Source organism: Salmo salar, chromosome ssa19 (assembly GCF_905237065.1).
Source record: "Salmo salar chromosome ssa19, Ssal_v3.1, whole genome shotgun sequence".
NCBI lineage: Eukaryota > Metazoa > Chordata > Actinopteri > Salmoniformes > Salmonidae > Salmo > Salmo salar.
Window position 1 is genome coordinate 25123410 of NC_059460.1, and position 15439 is coordinate 25138848.

Sequence of the window (15439 nt, forward strand, 5' to 3'; positions counted from 1 at the left end):
GCACTGAGGTGGTCACTCTCCGCTCCGCCTGACAAAACAAGGCCTTTGATCCATCGATTTATTTATTTTTTGTCTCATGTGCAGGCGGCCAGAAGGATCCAGGCCAGTGGGTGACCGGAACTGAAACACAACTATACCCTCTTCCTCGCTTCTCTCAACCCACAGATTGTGAGACCAAAGTCTTCCGTACCATTCACCTTGGAGAGGTAGGTACCTGACATGGTGTTTTGCCTGTGTTGAACATTGTATTGATGTCCTTGTTTTGTTGTTTTCGTTTTTTACTTGGTGCACTCTCATAGCACTGCAGATGCAGTAACCTGTCAGATATGAGGGTGTGACTTGATGCACGATGATGATTTTTATTTCTTAAAGGGGAAATCTGCGGTTCAAACAGAACGATAACAAAGCGGTCGCCGGTCACCCTGCCTCTGTTTTGGTAAAGAGCTGAGGGATGGGGCTGGAGAAATGTAACCACTCTCAAATTCATAGAAAGAGTTATGGATGGACTGACCATCGACGTGATCGAAATTTTAGTTTAAACAGTGGAGTAAAATATGCTTATTTTGGGTTCTGATGGGTTACAACAGTTGAATTAAGCGCATAAAGTGTTTGTTGTACATGTTATATTCTCCTAGAATTAATCGGTATACAGTGCATTCAGAAAGTATTCAGACCCTGTGACTTTTTCCACTTTATGTTATATTAGTCTTATTCTAAAATTGATTAAATAGATTTTTTCCCCTCATCAATCTACACACAATACCCCAAAATGACAAATCAAAAATAGTTTTTTTAAGTATGACTTTTACATAAGTATTCAGACCCATTACTTAGTACTTTGTTGAAGCACATTTGCGATTACAGCCTCTAATCTTTTTGGGTATGACGCTACCAGCTTGGCACACCTGTATTTGGGGAGTTTCTTCCATTCTTCTCTGCAGATCCTCTCAAGTTCTGTTAGGTTGGATAGGCAGCGTCGCTGCACAGCTATGTTCAGGTCTCTCCAGAGATGTTTGATCGGGTTCAAGTCCGGGCTCTGGCTGGGCCACTCAAGGATATTTAGAGATCTGTCCCAAAGCCACCCCTGCGTTGTCTTGGCTGTGTGCTCCGGGTCATTGTCCTGTTGGAAGGTGAACCTTCGGCCCAGTCTGAGGTCCTGAGCGCCCTGGAGCAGGTTTTTTATCAAGGATCTCTGTGTACTTAGCTCTGTTCATATTTCCCTCCTGATTAGTCTCACAGTCCCTGCCGCTGAAAAACATCCCCACAGCATGATGCTGCCACCAGCATCCTTCACCGTTTGGATGGTGCCAGGTTTCCTCCAGATGTGACGCTTGGCATTTAGGCCAAAGAGTTCAATCTTGGTTTCATCAGACCAGAGAATCTTGTTTCTCATGGTCTGAGAGTGTTTAGGTTACTTTTGGAAACTCCAAACGGGTTGTCATATGCATTTTACTGAGGAGTGGCTTCCATCTGTTCAGTCTTCCATAAAGGCCTTATTGGTGGAGTGCTGCAGAGATGGTTGTCCTTCTGGAAGGTTCTTCCATCTCCACAGAGGAACTCTGGAGCTCTGTCACTGTGACCGTCGGATTCTTGGTCACCTCCCTGACCAAGGCCCTCTCCCCTTATTGCTCAGTTTGGCCAGGTGACCAGCTATAGGAAGAGTCTTGGTGGTTTCAAACTTCTTCTATTTAAGAATGATGGAGGCCACTGTGTTCTTGGACTTTCAAAGCTGCAGAAATGTTTTGGAACCCTTCCCGAGATCTGTGCCTTGACACAACCTTGTCTCGGAGCTCTATGGACAATTCCTTCAACCTCATGGCTTGGTTTTTGCTCTGACATGCACTGTCAACTGTGGGACCTTTATAAAGACCGGTGTGTGTGCCTTTCCAAATCTTGTCCAATCAAGTGAATATACTCCAGGTGGACTCTAATCAAGTTGTAGAAACATCTCAAGGATGATCAGTGGAAACAGGATGCTCCTAAACTCAATTCCGAGTCTCATAGCAAAGGGTCTGAATACTTATGTAAATTTGGTATTTCTGTTTTTTATTTGAAATACTTTTTTTGTATGCTTTTTTTCACTTTTTCATTATGGGGTATTGTGTGTAGATTAATGAGGAAAAATGTGTTTTTAATAAATGTTTGAATAAAGATGTATCAAAACAATGGAAAAAGTCAAGGGGTCTGAATACTTTCCTAATGCACTGTATTATTAAAAAAATGGAAATGTATTGCAAACGAAGATTGCCCCTTTTTAATGTGTAGTTAGTCACTTGACCCTTCAGTGCTCTTACACTTCCAGTTCTCCCAAAAAAGGACATTGATAGGAAGAGGCACAACATTATGTCAACACAAATAAAAAGTTGCTCCAGTGTTAGGCCAACAATGGTTGTGGTGGAATTTTATTCTCCCAATACAATATAGTAGGATTTATTTCAAAATATCAACATTGGTCAGTGATAATTTATGCACACATATAATGCAAAAGTACAAACAAGCTGCATAATTCAGTTGTGTAATTGTTTATTTCTGTGCATTTGAAACTAGATTTTTGTTGTATTTGAAGTGACTTGCTGTGCTTTGATAATAACAACCGCTTTTTACGCTTTCAAAATGTCCCCTTACTACCTCATCATTACTTTGCCAGAACGGCTGCATTAAAGGGATAGTTCCATTTTGTTTTATGCTTTTGAGTGCTCTGTTACGTGATTCTTATACTTTCTACTTGCATTGCTATAGGCTTCAAAAATGCTAGCCAGAAGATGCTGGGCATGACAAAATAACTAGCCAACAATCTTTAAAATCCTGTTTAGATTAAATGAAGGCCTACCTAAGGTGTTTAAGTGGAAAATGTGCATGAACAAAAAGAGTGAACTCTCCCTTTTTTAAAGCAGTTCACTTGCTTACAGCAGGAGCGCCTAGAGCAGGACTCTCCAGTCCTGTGGGTTTTCACTCCAACCCCAGTTGTAACTAACCTGATCTCAGTTTATCAACCAGCTAATTATTAGAATCAGGTGCACTAGATTAGGGTTGGAGGGAAAGCCTACAGGGTTGGAGAGCCCTGGCCTAGAGTCTATTTTGAGGTCTGAGAGAGATCCGGTTATTAGTTCACCCAAGTCTCTTACCACATATAAACAAGTCCATCTTCACTCCGTTGCCCCTTGGCGGTGCATCAGTCAGATGAGCTTGACGTCAGCCCAGATTGGAGGAGAAGAAGAGATTGCCAGTGAAATGTTTATTACGGCACATTTGTTTGGCAGGCCATTAGGCGGCGTCTTGCCCTCTATAAATCTTCACTCACATGATTATCACTGGAGAGCATGTCTTTCCCTGGGAATCGAGGACCTCACTTTAAGAAACCATAGCCACTAGTCAGATCGTCCCAGTCCAATGATGAGAGGGGGGAAAGCATGGAAATGAAAAATAACAGAGAGAGTGCAAAACAATCAAGATGGGCTTCCTTATGAAGAAATACAATCCATCCAAATAAGGATTGATCCAACCTGCCCGCAGTGCCTTCAGGTAAGGGATGTCATTGTGAAAGGAAGAAAACAAACTCAAACAACAGCTAAAACGGGACTAAAGCCACTTCATTCCAAGGGAAACTGGAAAACAAAACAAATCAGCCCCTGGCAAAAAAAACATTATTAGGCTGCTTAGAAAAAACAACACTTCAGCGACCATGCACCAACACATGCCCTCTCCTGTCAGCAATCGATAGTGAGGCATTAGCATTTTGGAGATATAGCCTAGAAATTAGGTATGACCTAAGGGTATTGATTTTTAGAAGGCAGCCAATAGCCATGCATTATGACCATGGCAACCACCTCAATCCATATCCAAAGGGACCTCGGTGAAGCAGAAGCCTCAGAGGCCATGCAACACCTCTTTCATCATGGGGACCATAGACCTGGGCTACTAACGTAATTATACTTTGTACATTACAGTTTTACAGGGCTGTAGGCAGTTTTGAGTGCTATTCCCATGAGTTTAACTGTGTTGCAGAGAACCTTAATCACTTTTTGGGGAGGGGAGTGTTTGGAAAGACGTGAGTAAACACATTAGCTGGCAATCCCTGGGTAATGACCTTGTGTGCAGGGTTGTAGCATTTGCTTGGCTGTCACCGAGATAAATTAGCCATTGTGATAATTGTTGGAAATTGCCAGAGATGCACTGCGGCAAGGGGGGGTGTCTCAAATTGCCCAGTCCAACTCCAAGAAAGGACAGTTGGCTCCATATTCATGTTCTTAAAGGTAGACAACTAAATAAAACAAGCAGCATTGCAGATATTGTGATGACCGAGATGCAAGACTTTGCTATCACTGTCACACACAGTATCTGCACAGGTTCGCTTCACTCTGTTACAGCGTGTTAGGTATGGGACCATAACAGCGGAGACGTCTACCCTTGCGCTTCAATGGTCTTAGTTGTTGCGGAAATTGACCCACTATGCTGTTTACTCTGTGCATCTACTTCATATCCCTGAGTCATGTTAAGCTAATTTGTTGACGCTCACCATGATCGAGAGTAATGAAAATTCCCCTTCTATGCAAAGACATGTAAGAGAATAGGACCTTGATTTTGCCAAGGTTGTCAGGGAGTTGTGGTAAAAGGAATTTAAGCAAATAAAACCTAAGTCAGTAAAGTAGGCCTAAACTAATCTAAATGTACTCCGTTGTCTCTTCTCATACTATCGCAGTAGGCTTCAAGGTCTTGATCGCTGATCGGCCAAGCTCTCTCGAGGTTGTGGTTCTACGGCCTTTCGCTTTTAATTTGAACCTAATCCACAAACTGTTACTTAACCTAAACCTATGCACAGTTTCCAATGTTTTTCTCTCAGAGGGATCAATGGATTTCTAAGTATTATTTTGCTGGCTTGTGGTAGACAACATCTGCAGTACATTAGATTTTAATTAGCAAACCACTACTGGGTTGTTGCCTGTTTTTGTACTAGTTTGGAACAAATACTGCACTGAGTGTTTGAAGTGTTACAGTTCTGTTGCCGTGCGACATTACTGTTTTGGCCACAGCAACACTTTTCTTCCCCACCTAATATTACCCGGGATGTGGAACAAATTCCTCAGAAGCATGCTTTCGTAATCCTTTATGGTCGCTATATTATCTTAAGAGCAAGTTTCTCCTCTCTTTGGTCTATGGTGACGTCTCGGGCCGGTGTCCCCCATTTTGCTCAGTAAAGCTCTTCCTGAGCCCCGCAGCACCAAACCTTTGCCCGCAAACAGAGCCATACACACACTTGCATAGCCCAGAGAGCCAGCTGCCATATGATATAACATAGAAATGCAAAACACACACACACCCTACGTTATGCATATGGCATACATCTTGACGTAAACAGTGGGACCTACATGCATGCCGATGTGTATACAACACATGTTCTATGAGACACACGTACTGTACACACACAACGCAATAATACAACTTGGATGAGGTGCGCTCCATGTATTTATTTAAAAGCTTATCTAGCCCGTATCCTGGCTTAAATACATGATTCAACAATCTATTACAGCCCTTAAAGTGATCATGTTATGTTGTCTGTCACGGTTTCTGCTCAAGCTCTCATAAAACCATAAACTCTTAATTGTATTACTACCTTTTTTAGATTAGACCATGTTAAGCGATAAGTGAGCAAATGGCTTTTGTGATTTGCCAAGTCATCCATTCTAACTCATTGCACACTCTGACCTGTTGTAATTTGGTAACTGGCAAATGACAGCGGGGCTCCTATAAATATTAGCATAGCTTAATTCTGGTTTTAGCTGATTCACATTGAGATTAAACCTGACTGATATGGATTGAGACTTAATTTGACTGACCTGAACTTCTTTGAGAGTGATGAAGTTTGAGGACATGTTTGACAACTGGCTTCCAAACAGGTCATAGAGTACCACAGTGTGAGTCATAATGCCTATAACCTCGTGGTCAAACAGGGAAATGGTTCCAATCGTTTTTCCACCATAAATGTTTCCCATAGGGGATTTTAGAAACGCTTAAAATAAGGGCTGCGTTTTGTGTACGCTTACCCTGGCATGACGTCTTGATAACCGTGTAAATCTCTCTAAGACAAGGTGACTTTTATCAATATATTCGGCTGTATTTACCCCCCAAAAATGAAATGCTAATGTGGCTATCATAAAGAACTATAAATACCATGATGATCTGGACAAGACTGCCGAATCGAGGCAAAGGTAAGAATCTCTGGATTAACTATCTAATGTTAGCTACATGTAGTATTTAATAAATTCCCTACATTTCTTTAAATAGACAATTCTATGAACTGTCTTGTGCAAAATAAATTAATTGACACTACCTGTTCGCAAAGGTGTCAGCGAGAGATGATTTGCAGGGATTTGTAGTTTTGCATGATGTCTACTTTGATGCTAATTAGCATTTTCGAATCTGAGCGTAAATGGAGCCGAATATATTGATAAAAGTCACCTTGTCCGGGAGAGATTTACATGATTATCAAAATGTCACGCCAGGAAAAGCCTACACGAATCACAGCCCTTATTTTAAGTGTTTCTAAAATCCCCTATGGACAAATGAATGGTGGAAAAACAATTGGAACCATTTTCCTGTTGGACCGCTAGGTTTTATGGGTATTATGACACCTCTACTGTGGGGATCTATAGGCCCTGAAAGTCGCGGGCATGGGTAGGGCTCGGGCATAAAATCCATGCCCATGCAGGGCTCTAGTCCTGGGAGACAAACTCGGTTTTCCACCAATTCATTTCAGGGAGAAGTTTTAGCGCTCACATACAAGATCAGAGTCTTACCAAGGGATGAACTGTAGCACTTGAAGATTAAGGGCACGGTTGTTTTTCAAAGACAGGTTTTCTTTTCCGATAGATATCCACATGTCATGAAAAGTGAATTTGGAGTTAAAAGGAAGCATCGGATAACTGCAGCTTTGCTCCAACTTTGATTAAAAAGAGGCGATGTAATACAGATCCCTGTGCTGTGTGGGCTCCCGTTGTAGTGTTCAGTGGGTCTTTCACACAAAAGGTTCTCAAGGTTGTTGTAGTTAGAAGTTGAAATGTTGGCTAAGCGGTCGCCGGTTAGAGCCTGCAAAGAATTGTTCACAATTTTTCTGCATTAGAAAGTAGGCTGTCAGTATGTTCCAGTGGTGTAAAGAACGTACATTTTAAAAACAAGAAAATGGTGCTGTCTGGTTTGCTTAATATAAGAATTTGAAATTATGTTTACTTCAAATCAAAATCAAATGTATTTATATAGCCCTTCTTACATCAGCTGATATCTCAAAGTGCTGTACAGAAACCCAGCCTAAAACCCCAAACAGCAAGCAATGCAGGTGTAGAAGCACGGTGGCTAGGAAAAACTCCCTAGAAAGGCCAAAACCTAGGAAGAAACCTAGAGAGGAACCAGGCTATGAGGGGTGGCCAGTCCTCTTCTGGCTGTGCCGGGTGGAGATTATAACAGCACATGGCCAAGATGTTCAAATGTTCATAAATGACCAGCATGGTCAAATAATAATAATCATAGTAGCTGTCGAGGGTGCAACAAGTCAGCAACTCAAGAGTAAGTGTCAGTTGGCTTTTTCATAGCCAATCTTTGAGAGTATCTCTACCGCTCCTGCTGTCTCTAGAGAGTTGAAAACAGCAGGTCTGGGACAGGTAGAATGTACTTGTACTTTTACTTCTGATACATCATTTTATTTTAGCAATTACATTTACTTTTGATGCTTAAGTATATTTAAAACCAAATACTTTTAGACTTTTACTCAAGTAGTATTTTACTGGGTGACTTTCACTTTTACTTGAGTCATTTTCTATTAAGGTATCTTTACTTTTACTCAAGTATGACAATTGGGTACTTTTTCCACCACAAGTATGTTCCATATACAGTTGCGGACAAATATGTTGGCGCCCTTGCACTTTCCTTAAATAATTCCCTATTTCTTCTAAAATAAGTTGAAATTGAAAGCTTTTTTTAATCTCCACCTTGTTATAGGATTTTTCAACATTGCAGAATCAATTACATTTTTGTAAACTTAAGTTTAAAAACATTTATTTAGGAAAAAAAACATGGCATGGACAAATTTATTGGCACCCCAGAGCTAGTACTTGGGACGGAGACCAAAAGTTTATTTCTTTCAATTTCAGCTTATTTTAGAAGAAATATAATACCCTATAAGAAAAGTGCAATATATTTGGCTGCAACTGTCTGTTGCAATGGGACCAAATGAGTACTGTAATTTCCGGACTATTAAGCGCACCTGAATATAAGCCGCACCCACTGAATTTAAAAAATATATATTATTTTGAACGTAAATAAGCCGCACATGTCTATAAGCCGCAGGTGCCTACCGGTACATTGAAACAAATGAACTTTACACAGGCTTTAACGAAACACGGCTTGTAACAAAAATAAATAGGCTTTAACGAAACACGGCTTGTAACAAAAATAAATAGGCTTTAACGAAACACGGCTTGTAACAAAAATAAATAGGCTTTAACGAAACACGGCTTGTAACAAAAATAAATAGGCTTTAACGAAACACGGCTTGTAACAAAAATAAATAGGCTTTAACGAAACACGGCTTGTAACAAAAATAAATAGGCTTTAACGAAACACGGCTTGTAACAAAAATTAAAAATTAGCAGTAAGCTTTAGTTGTCTTTTTGCACTGAGTCAATTCCTCACGCTGCTGTTTCCTACGTCTTATCATCGACTCATTAAGACCAAGCTCCCGTGCAGCAGCTCTATTTCTTTTTCCAACAGCCAGATCAATCGCCTTCAACTTGAAAGCTGCATCATATGCATTTCTCCGTGTCTTTGCCATGATGAGGGTGACAAAATGACTACCGTAATCAGAATGATGGGAAGTTTGAGAGCGCTCGATTTAATCTAAACAGTAAACAAAAAAGTTGTTTGACCTTAACCCGTTCTGCAATTTCATTGGTCTAATGAAAGCTTCATGCCGCCAAAAAACTGAGCACGTCACAGAATGTGTTTTTTTGGAGAAAAAAAAATTGAAAGCGGGAAAAATCCATATATTAGCCACGTCATTGTTTAAGCCTCGAGGTTCAAAGCCTGGGAAAAAAGTTGCGGCTTATAGTCCGGAATTTACGGTAAACAAAAAGCCCAAGCATGACCATTGATAGATGGGTTCTCATGAAAAGCCTCACTAGAACTTGTGCAGGGTTGTACACACACCCACCATCTTACTGCATGACAATAGCTGAAGACAATGCGCTGTGATGAATGGGCAGTTCAATATATCCTGTCTCCCTGTGGGGCGTGCCTGAACTTGCCCAAGCTCTAAACTTTGTAATACCAACCTTCTTTGCAATGGCGGTCTGTTCCACTCTTTTTGATCCCCTGTAGCATTAATTTCTGAACAGAAAGCAGTATGTTTTCTCACTGGTGATCAATTCAAATTTGTAGGGTTGGCGGTGTGCAACAACCCTTCAGTGACAGCATGCAGATGCAGGTGTCAGTGAATTAACGTGCGGGCGTGTAGGCTTGGGCATCGCAGACACGTCAATTCACTGACACCTGCATCTGGATGCTGACACTGAAAGGGTTGTTGCACACCTCCAACCCCGGTCCCTGCTAGTATTAGTACACCCACGCACTTCCACCAACACAAGGTGGTCTTCAGCTCCCTCACTGTTTCTGCTATTTTAGTGTTCCCTCTGTTTATAGAACCCTTCAGTGTATTTCACAGATGGCACAACCGGTGTGTCTGCTCAGTCAGCTTCCCAGGCAAGGATTTGGAAATGTACCCCAAAAAATGCTGTACCCACGTTTACCAGGGCTGTGATGATACCAGAATTACAATCCATTGCAAAAAAGAAAACACGAAGCAGGCCGAACCCTTTGTTCCTTTAAAATCCTGCTGTATGTAAAATATTGTGTGATATAACTTGAAAAATAAACAAATGTTACTGGAACAACATACCTACCCAATATATTTCCATGTTTGTATTTCACTAAGGGAATAATACAAGTATGTTATAATGCCAGTGCATAAATACTGAAATTAGCGCTTGATTGAATTGATTGCTCAGTATAGGGTGTCCACCAACTCTGCTCAGAGTGGGTGAAAATGCGCTTTGGTGATGAAAGATGAGTTCAGCGGGAAAGTGAGCCTGTCAGGTAGCCTTTTATTCTCGCACGTCATCCAGCGTAGCTGACGTGATGCTGTGCAATGTTCCTTATTTTGGACCACTTCTTTTCTCTGGCCATTTATTTAGTCACCCTAAGTTTGGTTGTCCTACAAGGGTAAAAACTCCAATAACTTTTTTCTTATGATTTTTTTTAATGATCCAAACATGAGGTTTGGACCATTGGTTTTCTTAGAGGATTATCTACACAATTCACTTTACCCATTGGTCAACATACAGGTTTCTGATTGGACACCCTCCCTACTCAGTATCCCTTAAGAGTAGAATTCCACCTGAATTCACAACTTCCATTCAAAAACAAATGCCTAGGTGCTGTGTTACACTTGTGTTTTTTTTATATAGAAATCACAAAAAAACCTGCAGAGGACCCTCAATACCAACTATCTGACACTTTGATCTTGTACGTTTCATAGTTGAATGAGCTGAGAATCTTGGAATAGTCCCTGAGCAGCAGACTACAAACCAACCCTGCCTGCAGAGTCTCAAATGACTTCTCAAAAGGAGAGCTGCCTGCTACCTTGTGAATCAGCCCTTTTAAATTCACTTGTTTTGTCCCAAGAGGAATCAAGTTGTGTTTGCCTCTGTCAACCCTGACATGCAGTCTTGGGGAAGAAGTCTAGTCTATTTCCTTCCACAATGACACACCCCAGGGAAATGTAATCTCTATTCCCACTACAGTACACATCACCTTAGAGCAACATGGCCTCACCTTGTTCACCATGACCCTGTATTCGATGTCCATCACTTATAAAGGCTCGACAGCACAGTGGCAAGATGAACCACACATATGAACTTTGCATATATGAACCACACATATGGAAAGTGTGTAGTAAGCATACTGGATAATTGTTTTGTGGTAGTTGTGTTAACGTTATGTTAGCGTTATTTCATCAGATCTGGCGGTTGACAAATAGAGCCAATGCAAATAGAATATGTTTGGCTCCCCAAGGGCCAATGGGATAGAGACTGGCTTTGATGGTGTGGGGTTGAATATATGTGGTGGGAGTGAAGAGTCCAGCCTCCACACATTTCTCAGCCACCTGTAAAAATGTACCTTGTTTGTGCTGTCAATGGCTCACAACACCCGCTCTGGCTCCAGACAATTTCTGTGTGCTGCGCTTCTCCAGGGGAAAGACAGGCCATTTTTATAGCATTTTTATCCCTGGCATTGCAGGTTTAATCTAATATCACGAGTCAAAACATGCTTTGTTCTCTCTGCGTTAAGGTCAAGGAAACAGTGACATTGAACTCCCTTTATTTAACTCTGCAAGTCAGTTAAGAACAATTTTCTTATTTACAATGATGGCCTACCACGGCCAAACCCTAACCCGGACGACGCAGGGCCAATTGTGCACAGGAAGCAGTGTACTCGCCATGGCATGGGTGGAGTGCCATCCATGCATGCAGGAGTGAGAGATCGGAGTGGAGATATCCCTTCCAGTCTGGTGGTACAAGGTCTGCCTGTGGGGAGAGAGAGGAGTATGTACCACCTGTTACTGGCCCGGTCCAAGGGCTGCATGCCCTGGCCTAGTGCCCAGGCGTGAACTCCACGGACGCTATGAGGGCTCCTCGACTCGCGGTTGCCTGTATCAGTGGCCAGCTCATCAGTCTACCACGGTCCTCACTGTGTGTGCAGTGAAGAGGCGTTAACCATGGGGCAGTTTGCTCTTGCTTTCCCAAAGCCGCTTAAGGCTAACCCGCTCGACCAACATGCCACCTGAGTTGGGAAGAAGCAGTGCTTCCCTGTTATTTCTGACTTTTACTTGAAATCAAAATAGTGTAGTATTGGCAACAGTACCAGGTAAGAAAGGGATTTAGCTGAGGTTAAAGGAAAACTCCACAAAAACATTTTTGGGGGGTATTTTTTTCATTAGTCTATTGTTGATATAGTCCCAAAATGCTTTCAAAATACAGAAATAAAGCCGGTATGATGCATTTTGCATTATATGATGCTGCGTTTTGCATCATGTGATGGCGTGTTTTGCATCATGTCAGCTGTATTTCTGTATTTTGAAAGCTATATCTCTTGACAACTTGATTGCTGACATGCAAAACATTTTGGGACTATATCAACAATGGACTAATGAAACCCATACCAAAATACAATTTTTTTTTGGTAAGGTAAGCTAAATACTAGTGTGAAGATGTGTCTGTGTCTCACCATGCCATCATTGAATACATTGATATTTTGAGCAGCTAGCATCGAGTTATGTGCTACTTCTTTTGCAATATTTCTGTAAAATATCCAACACTTTCCATGTATAATGTCTCTTTCAACGTCAGCGACTTCGAAGGGCAGCAGGGTTTTGACGCATGTCGCTCTGTGCCATGGCCTCATTGACAAGTTATTACCTCATTGATCTTGGGTGGCGTTTTGTTTCTTATTCATTCCTGTCATGGCCCTCTGGCGATGGCATGATGCCACGGTTTGCCACCCCTACGGACTGCAGCTGCTGATTTATAGTCACTGTCCCCCGAGTATCAGTTTTATAGGGTGAAATCCAACCTCCAAATACTACGAGGTGCCAGTGAGTCTCTGAACCGGATCATTGATCGGACCGCTTTTGCACTTGATTTTGTTTACGACGTTAGATTTTGTGCAATGTAATTTTGATCTCCGTTGTTTCCGATCTACACTGAACAAAAAAATATAAACGCAGCATGCAACAATTTTAAAAGATTTTACTGCGTTACAGTTCATATAAGGAAATCAGTCAATTAAAATCAATTCGTTAGGCCCTAATCTATGAGTTTTACATGACTGGGAATACACATATGCATCTGTTGGTCACAGATACCTTTAAAAAAATAAATAAAGTAGAGACGTGGATCAGAAAACCAGTTATTATCAGATGTGACCATAATTTTCCTCATGCAGCGCGACACATCTCCTTTGCATAGAGTTGGTTAAACTCTGCGGTTGTGAGGCCAGTTGGACGCCAAATTCTCTAAAATGACGTTGGAGAGAAATGAACATTCAATACTCTGGCAACAGCTCTGGTTGACATTCCTGCAATCAGTATGCCAATTGTACGCTCCCTCAAAACTTGAGACATCTGTGGCATTGTTGTTGTGTGACAAGACTGCACATTTTAGAGTGGCTTTTTATTGTCCCCAGAACAAGGTGCACCCGTGTAATAATAATGCTGTTTAATCAGCTTCTTGATATGCCACACCTGTCAGGTGGATGGATTATCTTTTGTACTCAAAATTTGAGAGAATTTTTTTGCATATGGAACAATTCTTGGATATTTTATTTCATCTCAACATGGGACCAACGCTTTTTACATGTTGCGTTTTTTAAAATATTTTTGTTCAGTATAAATTCTTGATCTGATATTTGTACGTGGCAGGACCTGGTGTGCTGGACTGTAGTTCTAATTCTAGTGGTTCAGATGTTTATCCATCCCCTCAGCATTGCCCCAAATCATGAAATAAAATACTGAAAAGAAAGATACTATTTGTTAAAAGAAGGAATAAGAGACCTGTCAGAGAGAGTCACCTTTAGTTACCAAATGTGTTAGTCTTTGAGCACCCTTAGTGGATTTGCCATCAACCGGATGCATCCGGTTTTCAGGGATGCAATTAATTCAACCTAGCTTCTTTTTCCATTGAAAACCTGATGTGGGAACTCCGCTCAGGCGTTTCTTTTACGCCTGCTACGTTAGGTTAGTCTTTGAGCGGTCTTTTGGCACCCAGTGCTAATGCAGGCCAGTTTCGTAGTTAATATTATGTTAGTACCAGCTTGAATTGGGCTTTAAGATAAAGTGTTACCAAGTCCTATCTGTGTTTCCTGCACCCATGTTGGCTCTTTCTGTTTTTAGTTCCCGGCAGGCCTACTCTGCCACGTCTGTGCCAAGCCAAATGCTTGTGCGTTAGCCAAGCAGCCATGGGAACAGACGTATGGTGCAGCGACCATGCCAGCCACGTCAGACTAAAATAGACTATCTGGAGAAGCGAAGCTTCAAGCACTCCATACCAGTGTGAACAAATTACAGCACAGTTGGAAGACCTTCACCTTAATCAAAGAACACAAACAACTTGTAAACTACTGCCCTGATTGCCTTCCAACCCTAGATGTGATACCACGCTCCCACTAGGACATTCTGAACACAAATATTCTGAACACATTTGCCAAATGTCTCCAAGATTTGAAGCGGCATCAAAGCCTTGTATTACAAGGAATGACTACCCAGCCGGCACCTCAGTGGTCAAAGTAATCAATTGTGTGCATGAAGCAGATTTGATTTCCTAGCAATGAAGTAACCATGTTGCTAAAAATTACTCCCAGCACTGTTAAGCATATAATAACTTTTAGATTTATTTAAGACATAATAATATTGGAAGATCCTTTATACATACTGGTCGTGATGGACTAATATTGGTGTGGAGTGGATCAGTCTGTACTGTGTAGTTTTACAATCACATCCCTAACCAGAACATCTCATCCCGAACCAGTACATTAATAACTAATTGGGTGGGAATGCTTAAGTGAATGTTAAGTGCTCTTTGCTCTTCTGTATTGATTAGGACGATCTTGTAATTATAGTGACATGCTTTGGCACTACTTTCAATACAGTTTGGTTCCTCACTGGCGGTTGTGTTTTCGCCAGCTAGTGCCGAGTGATAGAGTAGGTGCTTCAGCAGCCGCATAGCTGTCCGGGCCTGAGAGCTGGTGTGAAACATGACTCCACTGGGTCCGCGGCAGGGTCCCGCTCATTGAGCAGACATCAACAGGAAAGGCCGACGTAATTCTCACCATCAATTACTCTTGCAGTCACAAGCCACACCCGCGTGCACCCACATGCCTTACCGTGGCGCGCCGGGGTGTAAACGAGAGCACGCAGCCAGCCGATAAATAGCACATCTATCTCCCTCCTCTCTGGTGCTTTTTCTCTGTACCTTCCCTCTGTGAGAGATTTTTTTTATTTATTTCTCTTTTATTTTCTCTCCCTCTTTATAACGTTCTGTCTCCTCTTCATTATTCTCTCTTGTTCTTCCATCTCTCTCTCTCTGACTTTCTCTCTTCTAGTCCCGTTTCCTGCTTTCTCTGTATCAAAACGTTTCCATTTCACATGATGCGCTTTTCTCATCCCCCTCTCCTTTTTCTTTTACTCTGTTCGCTCTGTCGTCCATCTTTCAGACCATCTCTCACTTACCCACTTCTTTACCTGTCATGTTCTCATTTATCCTTTTATTCTTTACATCTCCTTTTCAGTTTGCATTTTCCCTCCATGCTTCCCTCTAGTTCTCCCCTTCGTAGCACTTGA

The 15439-nt window shown here is 41.7% G+C and overlaps 1 protein-coding gene across 2 annotated transcripts in view; it reads left to right on the forward strand.

Moving 5' to 3' along the window:
- Positions 1 to 15439, forward strand: part of fars2 (phenylalanyl-tRNA synthetase 2, mitochondrial) — a 150588-nt gene that overhangs the window by 11491 nt on the left and 123658 nt on the right. For both annotated transcript variants that reach the window (XM_045702156.1, XM_045702157.1), the window contains exon 2: positions 85 to 206. The gene's annotated coding sequence lies outside the window, so the exon portion shown is untranslated. The remainder of the gene's footprint in view (positions 1 to 84; positions 207 to 15439) is intronic.